This window comes from Sapajus apella, unplaced genomic scaffold (genome assembly GCF_009761245.1).
Source record: "Sapajus apella isolate SASKATOON/1434 unplaced genomic scaffold, GSC_monkey_1.0 scaffold64, whole genome shotgun sequence".
Taxonomy (NCBI): domain Eukaryota; kingdom Metazoa; phylum Chordata; class Mammalia; order Primates; family Cebidae; genus Sapajus; species Sapajus apella.
The window spans coordinates 8,609,035-8,624,018 of record NW_022437004.1 but is presented as its reverse complement, the minus strand read 5'-3'; the positions used below and the strand labels follow the sequence as shown (position 1 = coordinate 8,624,018).

The 14,984-nt window shown below is 37.9% G+C and overlaps 1 non-coding gene across 1 annotated transcript; it reads right to left on the bottom strand.

The window, feature by feature from the left end:
* Window positions 1-2,366: 2,366 nt before the first annotated feature.
* Window positions 2,367-2,530, bottom strand: LOC116530074. Its single transcript, XR_004259819.1, has one exon. It is a non-coding gene; the product is annotated as a U1 spliceosomal RNA (small nuclear RNA).
* Between the last annotated feature and the right edge of the window lie 12,454 nt (window positions 2,531-14,984).

The following is a 14,984-nucleotide window of genomic DNA, read 5'->3' as shown; positions in this document are numbered from 1 at the left end:
AGCCAAGATCGCGCCATTGCACTCCAGCCTGGGTAATGAGAGCGAAACTCCGTTCCCAAAAAAAAAAAGATTTAAATGTAAGACCTGAAACTAAAACTTCTGGAATAAAACATGAATGAAATGCTTCAGGACATTGGTCTGGGCAAAGACTTCTTGAATTAAGACCTCAAAAGCATAGGTAACCAAAACAAAAATTGACAAATGGGATTACATCAAGCTAAAAAGCTTCTGCATAGCAAAGAAACCATCAACAAAGGGAAGAAAATGAAGAAAGAAAATATTGCAGACTATTTATCTAACAAGGGATTAATAATTAGACTATATAAAAAATTCAAACAACTCAATAGCCAAAACCAAATAATCTAATTTAAAAATGGGCAAAAGATCTGAATAGACATTTCTCTAAAGAAGACACAGAAATGGGTTACATCATGAGAAAAGTGCTCCACATCACTAATCACTAAGGAAATGCAAACCAAAACCACAAAGAAATATTATCTCACCCCAGTTAGAATGGCTATTATCAAAAAGTCAGAAAATAACAAATGCTGACAAGGATGCAGAGAAAAGACAATGCTCAGACACTGTTAGTGCTAATATAAATTCATATGGTCTCTATGAAAAACAATATGCAGTGTCATCAAAAAACTGAAAATAAAAATATGTGATCCAGCAATGCCTCTGGATCCTTCTATCCAAAAATAGAGGAAATAGTATATTTCTGAGATTTCTAAGGGCAAGAAGCATTTGCACTTCCATGTCTATTGCAGTTCTAGTCACACTAATCAAGATACGCAATCAACCTAAATGCCAACCAGTGAATGAATGGAGAGAGACAATGGAGTGTATATACAAAATGGAATATTATTCAGCCATAAAAGACTGAAATCTTGTCATTTGCAACAACATGAATGGAACTGGAAGACATTATGTTAAGTGAAACAAATCAGAAAGAAAGACAAATATCACATACTCTTATCATATGTGGGAGCTAAAAGATGATCTCACAGAGATAGTGACTATAATGGTGGTTACCAGAAGCTGGGAAGGGTAGTAGAGAGGGAGGGATAAAGAGGGGTTGTTTAATGGGTACAAAAGAAAAGTTAGATAAAAGGAATAAGAACTAGTGTTCAGTACAAGAATAGTTTATTACATACTTCAAAATAGCTAGAGAAGAAGATTTGAAATGTTCCCAACACAAAGAAATGATAAATGTTTGATGAGATGGATATCCCAGTTACCCAGATTCGATCATTATATCTTGTATGCCTGTATCAAAATATCACATATATTCTACAAATGTGTACAACTACATGTTTACGAGCTACAGAAGGTCAGCTCAAGGAACCATTAAAAAGATTTTCACTGGCTCTTAGTTCCCTGAGAACAATCTCAGACTGCCAGCCTTTTCTGGCTGCTTTCAAATTAGTTGATAAGATTAGTCTTATTTGATGACAGCTTTTTCTAACTACCTGATTGGTACTGCAATAATCTTTTCTTGGAACAATCAAATTTTATAATTTTTAATATAAACAAAATTATGTATCAATAAAAAAATTTTTTAAAGAAAATATCTCTCTGAACTAGTTGGATTAATAGCGGTCTTTATCTGGGGGAAAGGTATTTTTATGAGAACCACTAACTGTAAACAAACAACGAGGAAAACTGGTTAAGTCTGCAAAATTCCATAAAGACACTGAACACAGCATATTAGATTCAGTACTCACATATATTATTCAGTAGCTAGAGGTCTCCTCATTATTTTTGTAAAGCTCCATATGGCATTCTTCATTTATTTAATAACATGTAATATATATTTAAATGTCCCTTTGTGAAAACAGAAGGTAGATTCATGATCATGTCATCTCAGCCCGGGATTGCCCAGTTACAAGTGACTGGGACAACCAAATCCCACTGCCCAAAGCTAGCAGTCCTCTCCTCATTTCTCAGCTGGTCAAGCCAGACTGAGGTGAGACAGGTTTCCCAGGAAATACTTTTAAAACTCCACTAATGGATGCTTCTGACACCATTTCCTCTCTATACCCTTTAAATGAATGGCATCAACTCTAACCCACAATCTTACATACGATAACACAATAGAAGAAAAGAAACAGAAGACCTAATTGCGCGAACACTGGCAGATGAATGATTCAATTGGGTATGACAGAGTAGGCTTCAGAAAACCTTTTAGGGATGAACTAGCCTATCTCATCTCATTCTGCTTGTCCAAAAATAAATAAAGGCAAGCACACACAAATCAGTGAATGAATAATATCACTGAATGAGCCGAAACAATGGTGGTTATGCCCATATTTTATTTTATTAAGTATCACAAGTAAATTTTCTTTTTTTTTTTTTTAAGAGACCAGGGGAGAGCTCGAACGCAGTCCCCCACTACCACAAATTATGCAGTCGAGTATCTCACATTTGGGGAAATCGCAGTGGTCAGCACATCTGGAGTGCAATGGATAAGCCTAGCCCTGGGAAACCCACTTTCGTGATCATGGTATCTCCCCTGACAAGTAAGTATCAGCACAAGTAAATTTTCAATCCATACCAACAATAAATTCATAGCCAGTACTTTCTCATAAACATCTGAACTACAAAAGGTCAGCTCAAGGAACCATTAAAAAGATTTTCACTGGCTCTGAGTTTGCTGAGAACAATCTTAGACTGCCAGGCTTTTCTGGCTGTTTTCCAATTAGTTGATAAGATTAGTCTTATTATTTGATGACAATTTTTTCTAACTACTGATTGGCACTCTAATAATCTTTTCTTGGAACAATCAAATTTTATAATTTTTTAATATAAAAAGATTTAATTCCAGAGGTTCTGATCAAATTAAACAGAATCCTAATTAACTAGTAATCAAATTGTACAGCAGGTAATGTTTAAGTTACAGTATGGAATGTTAGCAATACTTGTAATAACAGCCTCTCTCTAGGGACTTAGCAAGGCTTGTTGGGATTGTTCAAAGCCCTCAGGACAGGGTCAGAAGTTACTGAAAAGAAACCGAGGTACTTGTGTGTATAAAGAACGTGGACAATGAGGCCAAAGATGTAAATATGATTTGCTTAACTGTAGGTGGGGTGAGAATTTTATAGGAAAATAATGTAAAGCTAAGAAACAGGACTATTAACTAGATCTAGGCTTTTCCTGGCTTCTCTACTTACATAAAACACCAAAACATAAAATAATTTATTCTTAATCCAAAGTTAAAATTATTTGGGATCAAGTCTCATTCACTCTGTAAATCCAACTCCATTGACTTCAACTAACTGCATGGAACGCCATGTATTTGCAAGGCACTGCTAATAAAAATAATAATTAATAAATAAGTGATCCTTGGACATTGATTCATTAAAAAATTATCCAAGGGCACACTTCCCCATCTTCTCTCTCCTACAGCCCCCTCTCAAGCTCTATTTCATTTGGACCTTGCTGTGACACATCTACCGTTGCCCATACCTCACAGTTCAGATTTATGCTATCTCTAGGCTCAAAATGAAGGTTAAACTTTTTAAAGGGTTGATGGAAATTTATGAGAAAATATTTAGTTTCTCGGCACGGGAAAAATGCTGTAATTCATCTGTACAAATCAAATGAAGTCATTACAAATGACCCTGATCTTCCTCAGATGCTGCCACATTAAACAGTAACTTGCACATAAATTTTGACAAATCCAATCTCACAGCTAATCTTTCACCAAAACTGTGACCAATTAAAAATTCGTCTGTATACACACATTAATGATGAGAACTAGACCTAACTTCGGTAACCTAGGCTTTCTCTACATGGAAAGACATCTGCCCTGGCACACCAACAGAGATCAACCCTCCATTGCCTGACTCTCCCCTCTGCGATTAAAGAACAGTCTACAGCATTCTGAGGGAACTTTCATGAAGCCTTAGACACCCAGGGAGCCTGCACAAATTTGACCTCACTTATAAGGCTACATTTTAGGTGACAACTGCACTCCTCAGTGGCAGTTCAACTCCTGTCATCAAAAAGAAGAAAAAGAAGCCACATATCTCTTCTTCCAAAGAGTAAACAAAATAAAACACCACGTGATCTTTTAGTCCCACACTCATGTAAGAAAACACAAGAAAAAATCAAACCTCAAACTCAGAGACCCAGAGCTGTAAGCCTCCCTACAACTCTCATCAGGGCAAAGCAACAAATTGTGAGGAACTCAAAAATGAACAGTACTTCACAAGAGCATATTGATTTTCAATAAAGCCATTTACACATTTTTGCTTGGACTACAAGTAGCAAGCTGCTTTCTCAAAGCCTCTCTCACTGAATTAAAAAGTGTGGACAATGTCCTCATTCACTACATAAAGTCGTCTTTGGAAATATTCTTGATGAGAAGAAGATTCTCATCAGAGAGGAAAGGGGAAACAAAAATAGACAAAATGACATTTGATATTTTTCCCTGACTGGCTTAATTACTTGGAAAAGAGAAAAGAATACACAGACCTCCAGAACAAAAAGGCATTTGTTTGAAATATAGCATGGTTCATATTGGCTCTGCACCAGTGAGCCTTCCAACAGACGGAGCACAGGAAATTAAGAAGAGACTGCCCTGGGAAAGTATTTAAATCCTAGGTGAATGATGATTTCTCTTTATTGTAGTCCTTCAAAGTAATACCTCAGTGTCCACTGAAAACCAAGAGATGTTTTTAATGAAGAAATTAAACTGAGGAAAGAGACAATACAATTCACTCTATTGCTGGTCAACCTCCTGTTTTACAGTGGTTTTAGTGCCACAGACAGTTGGCCTTTCAATATAAATAATAACAACGATGACTGCGAAGGAGAAATATACGACAATGAAAAGGCAGGAGGAGGAGAGAAGGAAGCCTCTGTGACACCACATGGATCTCCTGGGTTTACGAGTTGCTGTGGATCTGGCCGTCCACCACTGGCGTGCATTCTGTCCCTCCCTCTGTGTCGGTACTTCTGGTGGAGGGACTGCCACGAAGCTGTAAGGATGGGCCAAGAGGATGATAAGCCAATCATGGCAAACCCATGCCCCTTGACAGGGATTGGCTTTAAAACCAAGGCTAGTCCATCAACTGATGAAAGGATTAAAAATAAACTGTGGTATATCCATACACTGGAATATTATTTGACAATTTCAAAAGTGAAGTGCAGTACAGATACATGCAACAACATGGGTGGACCTTGAAGACATTATGCAAAGTGAGAGAAGCCAGTCACTAAAGACCACATATTGTATGATTTTATTTATATGAAATACTGGGAACAGACACATCTATAGAGGTGGAAAGTAAAGTGGGGCCGTCTAGGGCTGAGGAAGATGGAAAAGTTGGAGGATGATAGCTAGAAAGTGGGAAGTTTCTGTTGGAGGTAATGAAAATATTCTAAAAGTGACTGTGGTGATGGCACACAATCCATGAATATACCAAAAGCCATTGAGCTGCATAATTCAAATGGGTGAATTGTAAATATACGAATTATATTTCAATAAAACTGTTCTTTAAAAAGGCCAAAGGCAACAGTCCCATGAAATTCCCCGGCGTGTTCATGTAAATCCAACTCTATTTAGTTTAACTAACTGCATTAGACACCATGTATTTGCAAGACAGTGCTAATAATAATAATAATAATAAATTAGTAAGTGGTCCTTGGGCATTGATTGATCTATTCAATGAATATTTATTAGATGACTTCTAAGACAAGAACTGTTCTGGGGACTAGAGATACAGCAGGAAATAAAACAGATAAAATCTCTGTGCTGCAATATGAATGGAACTGGAAGTGGGAGGGAAGGATGAAGAGAAGTTGGTTAGTGGGTACGAACACACAGATAGAAGAAAAAAGTTCTAATGTTTGATAGCAGACTAGGGTAGTTCTACTTAGCAACAATATCTTATACATTTCAAAGTAACTAGAAGAGAGGACTTGAAAATATAGCAGCACATGGAAATGATAAAAACTCAAGGTGAGGGATACCCCAAATACCCTGACTTAATCATTACACATTCAACGCATGTAGCAAACACTCTCATGTATGCCATAAATATGTAAAATGTTTTGTATCAATTAAACAATCTCTGCACTTAAGAAGATGATGAAAAATCAGCAAACAAACAGAAAAAACAGTAAAGTGCATTGTTGCTTAGATGACAGTAAGTGAACTAGAGAGAAACAAAGCTGCCAAGCTGGACTTGGGATTTTAGGCTTAGTCATCAGGGTAAGCCTTACCGAGATGAAATCTGAATAAAGGCCATAGGGAAATACTGGTTCAGAGACGGGCATGTAACCAACCCAATTTGGCACAATCAGATTAAAACAAAAGAAAGGAAAGAAAAGGCCTTTTGTTGAGTGGTTGGGGATCTGGTGCTGTCTCACTCTTACTCTCACTCTCTTGCACGCTCTCTCTCTCTTGCTCTTTCTCTTTCTCTCTCTCTCTCTCTCTCTCACACACACACACACACACACACACACACACACACACACACACACCCTGATGTGAAAAACAAAGCACATAGTCCCCAAAACTACCTTCTACAACCACAAGGACAACCTGCCCTACAGTGAAGCTGGCACAAGACTACAAAGCAGAGATACAGAAATAATATGGATTTTTTATCACATCATCAATTAATGACACCGAAACCACCCCCTTACCTCTCCACTTCCAAGCCTGTAGCCCAACAAATTTTCTTCTTGTGTGGACCACATTAAATGTGCACACATATCCTCCACAGGAGATACATCAGGATTCCTTTTCAAGAGATTTCTCACTCTTTCTCTCATCACCCCCTGTGGAGAAATTACCGTAGGGCTGAATACAAGGCTGGGAGGTGAGCAGGGGCATTGTGTGTGAACTCCCAGCATCCATTAAACACAAGCAGCTGAAAGGGGAAAAAGTGGTCATAAGCAAGAAAAACACACAGAGTATTTGAACTTCCACAACTCCTTTCTTTTTTCATCAATTAGCTGGACCAAAATTTACTGAATATTTCCTGTTGCAAAGCAGTGCCCTAAATGCCAAGAATACAGTAGCTCACTCCCTCACAGCATGTAGAAGTCCGGAGAAGTGGGCAAGCAAATAATTGAAAAAAAAAAACAAAAAACTATTAACCCTTACAAGTGGCGTGAAGGAAAGAAACCGGGAGCTCAGAAACAGAATGGGAAGGAAAAGTACTTTGCAGAGCATGATTAGAAAAGTCCTCTCTAAGGAAGTGGCATTAGCAGCTCTATAAGAGTCCCCAGTGGCTCTTACATCAATGTGAGCAAGGATGAACACCAACAAACTGAGAAAAGAGAGAGAGAGAAACGGCGTTTCGATAATATACCTCCGGGCTCTTTTAAAGAAAACATCACAGAGAATCAAATTCTCCCTTTCTGAATGTTTTAACTCAGTTCTAGTGTGAACAGACAAACCTCTTATTGCAAAACCAAGGTTAATTTCCTAGAAGATACACTGCCAAACATCCAGAGCCAGAGAGATATAACATAAAGTAGGGGGCTGGCTTAAGACCACAGGGAATATGGAAACGATGCGGCTTACTCAGAGATAGAAAAATGCAAATAATGGCTAGAAAATACTCGTGGGTCTGTGACTAAACTGGCATAAGGATACTGTTGGTGACTTGTCAGATTCTAAGAGTTCACTTCTTAGAAGTGGAACACCTGAGGGCATTTTATACCTTTGGGAAACGTTTAAAATAATAAATTACCATTTTCAAAAGTGAAAGACAAAGATGCAGAGCTACACCAATGGAATGCTATGAGAAAGTCAGAAGAATGAAATCATGGGCAGAAGTTATAAAGAAAAAATAATAATTCAGCATGCCTTTATTGGAAATATTACCTAAACAGAGGAGGACAGGACAGGAGAGCAGAGACAAAGGGAACTAGTGTCATCATTGAGACAGGGGGCCCCAGCAGGGGTGGGGGTGCTGATGCTTTGCAAGGACTAAGCTGATTCTTGAAGAGGAAGAGTCCAGCAGGTGGCAATGGGCATGACTCATGCCCACCCATCCCCTGTGGAGCACACTGGCTTCCATATTACCTCCCCTGCTGTTCAACATTTAGGAGGTATCGCGTGCACAAAGAAAGCAGAACTACATGCAGGAGCGACATGCCCGGTTTAGATTGTTACTATGCTATCAATGTCAGCATTTCTTTTTCCATTTCAATGAAAGATTTTGGAGTTTTAACACAAGAGAAGAATGGGACCGAACTTGGAGTGCAAGATAGGAAATGTCTCATGGGAAATAGAATTCACACAATGTACCCTTAGTCCGTTTGTCATGATGAACCCTGAACCAATAACTAAATAGTCATAGATTATTAAAACCACAAGTGACTTAGCCCAGTTAATGCCTTTGGAGCTCAGTCTGAGTTTGTCTTTAAGAGGAACAACCTAAGGCTCAGTTGATAACAAGTCCAGGGACCCTAGAAATAAAGGAGTCCAGGGAACCTAGGAGTAAAAGCTAAAGTCATTCACCAAAGCTGCAATTCTTACATTTCACATCAACAGCTATTTCCATAAACCTCCTATTCTTCGATCCTGAAGTATCTAGAAAAAAGAACTAAGAAAAAAAGCAAGAGAGGGTGCAAAAGGAGGAAGACAATATAAGGACCGTCTCCATTCAAATTGCTGTGACAAAGTACCATGGAACGGCTGGCTTGTGAATGTCAGACATCGATTCCTCACAGTTCTGGAGGCTGGAAGTCCCAGATCAGGGTGCCAGCATGGTCAGATTCTGGCGAGGACTCCCTTCCCGGTTTCACACTGCCAACTTTCCAGTGGACTGTAGTTCCGTTATCCTTAGGGAGTAGGTTCCAAGAACCCCAGAGATGCCTGAAACCGTGATAGTACCAAATTCTATATGTGCTGTTTTTTCCTATACATACATACTTTTGATAAAGTTTAACTCATAAATTAGGCACAGTAAGAGATTAACAAGAGTAATTAATTGAAAAGTAGAACAATTATAACAATATACTGTTCACAGTTTAACAGATGTGTTCTTACCATAGATCTTCGCTGCCTCAGCATATGACTTTTATTCTTTCCTTATTAATCTTGATGTTTCACTTTTCACTTAAAGGAAGCACTTTACAGTTTCTCTTTGGCACCTCTGAATTGCTCACATTGCTATTCTTGTGTTTTGGAGCCGTTATTAGATAAAATAAGAGCAAGTTGAACACAAGCACTGGAAGGCCTCAACAGTGAATCTGATAACAGAAACAGCAACTAAGTGACGGAAGGTTGGGCAGGGCCCGCAGTGGGGATAGGCTGGACAAAGGGATGATTCTCGTTCCAGCAAGACGGAGCAGGACCATGCAAGCGTTAATCGCACTACTCAGAACAATGCAGGTCACGACATATGGGTTATCTCTGAAATTTTCCATTTAATATTTTTGGATGGCAATTGACCACAGGTAACTGAAACTGTGGGAAGTGAAACTGCAGATAAAAGGACGCTATTGTACTCTCTCGTGGCAGAAAGAAAGCTAACTAGCTCTCTAGCCACTTCTTATTAGGGCACTAATCCCTTTCCTCAGGGCTCCACCCTCATAGCTAATTTTCTCCCAGAGGTCCTACCACCTCCTAGGTAACATTAGGATGAAGCTTTCAGTAGATGAATTTGGAGGGGAAACAAACATTCAGTCTATTGCAAAAACCAAATAAACCTAAAATATATGACTTGTGCCTTAAAACAAAAAATAATGTTGAAAAGAATATAAAAGTAAGATGCATAGAACCCTGAAATTAAAAAAAAAACAATAAACAAAGAGCCTTGACATTATTAGAATATCATACATCATTCTGTCTTCTCTTTGCCACAAGTATGGAAAGAAATAGGCCCTTTCATGAACTGCAGTCAACTTTCAATCACCTGTTCCTGGAACTTAGTGGCAAGGAGCCAGATCCCAGCCCCTGCATGAGGCAAATGCTCACTGGAAAAGGATAACTCTACTGCTTTTATACTTATTCTAAACAATGTTCATTACTCAATCAAATACACTAAGGGACATAAGGAGACCAGACATAGTTAACACAAACCAAGAATAATAGTCAAGAGGAAGAGACACACAGGGGCTCCAGAAAATGGAGTAAACAGTCACAGACTTTAGTTATGCTTAGAATGTTCTAGGAGACAAAAGACAAGTTTGAGAATTTCAGCAAAGATGTTTTGGAGGGCCTAACTAGTACATTAAGGCAAGAAAAAAAAGATACTAGGATTGGAAAAAAAATTTTATTGTGTTGCTGATGACATGATTGCTGGTGTTGAAAAAAGAATGTATAGGTAAATTATTAGAAATAATAAATGAATTGATCAAGATATCTGGGTAAAGCTTAATGTTTAAATATGATGATTTATATATATTAGCCACTAAAAGTTTGAAAGTGATATATTACAAAGATGTTACTATAATACCATCAAAATATGATAAATATGAATAACAAAAGACCTGTAAGACTTCTGCATAGACACTATAAAATATTACTTAGAAAAATGTAAGAAAACATAAACAAATGGAATCATTTATCATATTCATAGAAATACTGAAACTCAACATTGTGAAGATAATTCCCCTCAAATTTATAAATAGATTTAATGGAAACCCAATGAAAATTCCAAAAGATATATTGTGTGGAAATTGACAAGAGAATTTCAACTTTTATATGAAAATACAACGGATCAAGAATAGCAAGGACATTGTAGAAGAGGAAAAAGGCAGGAGTACTCACTTTTTCAGAATTATTATTTTTATATATATTTATTTATTTATTTATTTAAAAATAGGGTCCTGCTCTGTTACCTAGGCTGGTGTGAAGTGGTGCAATCATAGCTCACTTCAGCCTCAAACTCCTGGGCTCAAGTGATCCTCCCACCTCAGCTTCCTATGTAGCTAGGACTGCAGGCATGTGCCACTATGCCCAGATAATTTTTGTATTTATTTATTTATTTTTGTAGAGACAGGATCTGGCCATGTTGCTCAGGCCGGTCCCAAACTCCTAACTCCTGGCCTCAAGCGATCCTCCTGCAAATTAAATCCACAATGAAATACCAACACACATCAGAATAGCTAAAACTAAAAATACAAGAAGAGGCAAGAATTGGGAAGATGTCAAGATTCTGGGATGTTCATATACTGATAGCAGACATGGAAATTGTACAACCATCTTAGAAAATATTTTGTCATTATCCACCACAGCTAAAAAATGCACACACTAAGATGTAATAAGCTCTCTTCCATACAGAAATGCATACATGCATATCAAGATACAAGTAGAAGAATGTTTATGGCAGCATTATTAGTAATAGTAAAAAAAATATATATTAGCAATAGGATGACTAAACGTGGAATACTCTATAATAGCAGTGTCCAATAAAAATATAAGGCGAATTACATATGCAATTTTACATGTTGTAGTAGCCACATTAAAAATAAGAAATAAACAAGTAAAATTAGTTTTAATATTTTATTTAACCTAATCCATCCAAAATATTATCATTTCAATATATAAACAATATTAAAAATTATTAATGAGATATTTTACATTATTTTTTGTACTAACTATTTGAACTCTGGAATGTACTTTACACTATAGCACATCTTATTTCAGACTAGTCACATTTCCAGGGCTCAAGAGCCTCCTGGGGTTAGTGGCTCTATATTAAATAGCATATCTTTATCGCAATTAAATGAGCAAATCACAGCTACATGCAAAATCAATGAATCTCTCAAATATAATATTAAGCAAAAGAAACCAGATACAAGAGAATGCATATTATATGATTCCATCTGGCTCAAAAACAAGCAAAACTGCCATGCTGTTAGAAGTGAGAACAGTGCACTGCTCCCCTAGGGAACAGGGAGAGGGTAGTGATTAAACGGGGCAGAGTTTAGACTGCTAGGATTGGGGCAATGCTGTTTCTTGATGTGGATGTAGCACAGTTGTTCACTTTGTGAGCATTCATTGAACACTTTTCTGTACATGTGTTGTAGTTCTCAACTTTTTTAAATGGGGGGAGTAAAGAAGAAAGGGGAGAAAAGAAAGAAGGGAAGAAAAGAAAGCTACAACTGATAGCCAAGTACATGCTAGAATTTAAGAGGAAGTTAAAATCACAGAAGGGGGTTTAGCAATCACCTAAGCAGAGAACAGGAAAATTCACACATCTGTGATTGATTTACTTGATGAAAATATACTATAAATCAAAGAAAACACCATTCTGAAGGTTCAGAAGAGAGTGCCTCTGAATAGGATCAATTATAGGTTCCAAAAGGAAATGTCAAAAAATGAGACCCAAATTGTTTCAAGTTACCCAAAAGTAAGGGACAGAAGAATCCAACTAAAGCCCTGTGGGCTACATCTTGCCCACAGACCTGTTTCATTTGGCCTACGCACCGTTAAAACAAATACTCTTTGAACCTAGCTTTTAATATCTAGATTCTCTCCCAGAGAATGGCAGTGGGCTCTCACTGATCAGCACTTTTCCTTCAGCCTGTGCCATTCATTTACTGTACCTGGGTAGTCACGGTGCAAAGCGAGATTTCAACTCAGGCCTCTCTGGTTTTAAAGTCTTTTTCCTTTCCAATCCCAGAAAGAGAATATAGGTGCTGGGGCTGAAAAGAATATAGCAACTAAGAACTTACTATTGAGACTTACTATTCCCCCTTTCCTCTAAACTTCAATATTATTTTCCCAAATGAAAGGAAGAATGCCTTTACAGTTTTGTTGTTGTTGTTGTTTTGTTTTGTTTTTTGTTTGTTTGTTTTGAGACAGAGTCTCGTTCTGTTGCCCAGGCTGGAGTGCAGTGACGAAATCTCAGCTCACTGCAACCTCTGCCTCCCAAGCAAATCTCCTGCCTCAGCCCCCAGAGTAGCTGGGATTACAGGCACACACCACCATGCCTGGCTAGTTTTTGTACTTTTATTAGAGACAGGGTTTCTCCATGTAGGCTAGGCTGATCTTGAACTTCAGCCTCCCAAATTTCTTTACTTTTTACTTTTTAGTGATGCCTTCTCCATCAGTTATTTTTAGAAGTTGCTAATTATTATGTACGATAGAATTGCCCAAAAGCTGCCTTTCTAGAAACCACTTGAGGGAAGTCTTGGTGACCTATTCAAGTCACCTGTTGACCTGTTTCCCAGCTCAAAGTCCCTGAAAAAGAGATTTTAATGCATCATCACAGTCACAGAGGAGTTTTCAGAATACCCTAAGGTGTGTAAACAGTAATGTGGACAGAGATGTTATGTTGGATTCCGTGAGGCAATATCTGCAGATGTGCCTTGAAAAGTGTAGTCCACTGCATTAAATGTAAAAATGTGTTAATTAAAATAACCTGGAAATTTATTGCTAGAACTAGAACAAGAAGCTGAACACTGTTTCTGAGGTAACATTTAATTGATGGTCAGCAAATCAATGTGCTACAGCACAGCATGATTTAGGAGTGATTAAATTTACTCTACTCTGCTTAATGTAAATGAAAGGTTCATACTCCTAATCCCTGTTTGCCCGAGGCCTCATGGCAAAACCTTTCTGCTAATGACTAGGAAGTGACTCAGAGAAAGAGAAAAGCAAATAGGAACCTCATGCTGTACCAAAAAAACACAACTCAGACTGTTCTAAGAACAAGCAACTGAGCCCTAAGACCATCAACAACTCCAAGTAAAAGTTAGAGAACCACCCTGTCTTCCTTGGGTCACTGTTTTTTATTTCTCCCCTCTAAGTATATCATCAATAAATCTGACGCTTTTATTCACCTATGGAATATTCCACTGCATCTTTGGTATCCAAAATTTGGAGACTAAAAGGAACTATGAGATTTATAGACACCTAAGGGATGTATCTAATAAACATAAGTGCAATAAATAAAGTTAAATGGTACCACTTTTACAAAAAAACAGATCTACTATCTCCATAATCTATGATATTTGTCATGTGTCTGTTGTGTTGATTCTAAAATAATCACACTGATAATGATGACGCAGTATCAACGTATAGATTAGTGTGAAAATTAAGTAACTGGCTTTTAGTTTTGACTGCCCTGAGATAAATAGCATAATCGTTCAGTGCTTCAGTTCATCCCACTGTGAAAGAAGTGATTTTGTTTATCCTCCGTACTCTTCTCAGAAAAGACTGTTACTGACCAAAGCCTTTAACTATGGAGGGAAATAACACATGTATCAAAAGTTATTGATGCTAGCCATGGCATACACAGCTGTGAACACTCAGATACCAGCCTGGGAGAACAATTCATGACATCCACACGTGACATATTTCACCCGCAGATTACCAAGGTCGATTCTCTCACACTGGCCAACTAGGTAGGTGTCCCTTTCCTCTCCTACAATTCCTGGAGCTATAAGGTAAACCTAAGAAGACTTTTCCAAAAGAACAAGAGTGCCTCTCTGATAAAGATTTGCGAGTAGCTGTATTTTCCTTCTCCAAAAGAAAAAAAAAAATCCACACTACATAACCATTGTGCTTCAAATGTATATTGATAGCTCACAAAAAAGCGAATTAAAATAAAGTCTAGAAGAATTAAAGAGCTCTATTCTTTTTTTACTAAGAAACAAATTTACGTTTACTCCGTTGACTCCATCCAAGATTCTTACTCCTTCCACTGTCTGAACTACATTCTACCTTCTCTCAAAAAGGAAAAAGTCTTCAAGAAAGAAAAATTAATTGCAAAAGTTCCGTTCCAAAGCAATCTTCTTGTACTCAGGATTTATTTACCAGACTGATTTGATCCAATGTCTAGGACACACCAAGTCAAGGAATTAATAGGCACTATTTGATAAGTCAGCTGAATCTTATCCCTCTACCAGAACCAGTGGTGAGATAGGACAGGACTGGCAAAGAACAAAAAAAGAAGAAAGAAAAGAAAATAGGGAAGAGGAGGGGAGGGAAGGGGAGGGGAGAGAAGGGGAGGGGAGGGGAGAGGAGGGAAGGGAAGGGAGGGGAGGGAAGGGAAGGGAGGGGA